Source organism: Rattus rattus, chromosome X (assembly GCF_011064425.1).
Source record: "Rattus rattus isolate New Zealand chromosome X, Rrattus_CSIRO_v1, whole genome shotgun sequence".
NCBI classification, from domain to species: Eukaryota; Metazoa; Chordata; class Mammalia; order Rodentia; family Muridae; genus Rattus; species Rattus rattus.
In genome coordinates this window covers 34,294,228-34,295,880 of record NC_046172.1, presented here as the reverse complement: position 1 = coordinate 34,295,880, position 1,653 = coordinate 34,294,228, and positions in this window count along the sequence as shown.

Here is a 1,653-nt window from a genome sequence, read left to right as displayed (position 1 = left end):
CCCAACCCAAGACTGGTAACAGTGGGTAAGTTTTCCCATATTCATTGTCCTAGGATAATCCTTCAAATATAATCTCAGTGAGCTTTTCTCAGATGATTCTAGAGATTCAAGTTGACAATTTAAGCTAACCTTCACAGTCTTGTAAAAGAAATATCCTTTCTCTCCATCATGCATCTCTGATTTTATACCTACTGTTCTTTTTCTATACATACATACTTGTCATTTCTATTTTTTAGTTCTAATCCAAAATACTGTCTTCTATATGGATAGAGAAGATGAACCCATGAAACCTCACCAATATAGTGGCCAAACAAGACCAGCTAAAATGCCTATATGTGTGGAGGAATTCTCACAAGGTGCCACTCCATACCTAGGCTTTGCTTCTTTGTTGGTTCTTCGTTTTCTCAACCTTTATCCTCCTGGCTTCACCCCCTATCCCTTCTTATGTCTTTGAGTAAAACTACTAACAAACTTCATGCAAACTCCCTGGATGACCAGTCAGTAACCCACATTTTGGGGATCTAGCATTTATATACCATCTGAAAATTTCCCAGAATTCTTAGTGTCACATAATTACAGAAAACTGCAGCTAGCAAAACCAGGCCTCTGCTACAATATGAGGCAAATAATAGTCAGCAGCTGCGAAGCAATCCTGTATCCACATAACTTGGATTAAAACAAAAACATGTTCCTATAAAATTACCTTTTCTAAAAAAGAAATCAAATTTCTACCATTGTCACTACACCACTCCTAGATGAAAACCTACTGACAATAGCTGCTAAGAGAGGGAGATTCAGTTTTCTCCAGGGACAAACTCCTGTTAGGTTGTTAAGTTAGTAAACCCCAAATGGCCATCCATATACATATGAAAAAACTAAATGGATGCAACATGTTGCATGTAATAATAAAGAAGATGTCAGGAATTTGAAGGAACATGAGAGGAGTTGGAGGGTAAAGCTGGGAGTGGAAATGATGTAAATACAATACTCATTATGAAATTTTTAAAACTTTTATGTAAGCAAATGAATAGAGGAAAGAGTAAGTAAAGGTTGTCTATCGATGACCAAGTTAGGACAAGGGAGAAACACGGAATACTGTCAAAACAAAGTGGTAACCCCTCAAAGGACAATTAAAAAAAGATGTATTGGTCAGAATGCTAAATGATTTTGTGGAATTATATGGAACAAGATTGATATGTAAATTGGCTACAGAGAATAACAAATGACAGGCCTATATGTCATGTCATGGAGAAAGAGAGACACTGCAGAATAGAATCAAAAAGAAGCAAATAAATTCAGCTATCCAATTAGGCAAAGGAAAATAATGTTTCCCACCATTGGATAATTTATTTAAGTATTGCAGCTGCAATGAAGAAAAGGATGCAACTCTTTTTTTTTTTTATTATTATTAATTTGAGTATTTATTATATACATTTCGAATGTTATTCCCTTTCCTGGTTTCCGGGCAAACATCCCCCTCCCCCCTCCCCTTCCTTATGGGTGTTCCCCTCCCAACCCTCCCCCCCTTTCTGCCCTCTCCCCAACAGTCTAGTTCACTAGGGGTTCAGTCTTAGCAGGACCCAGGGCTTCCCTTCCACTGGTGCTCTTACTAGGATATTCATTGCAACCTTACGAGGTCAGAGTCCAGGGTCA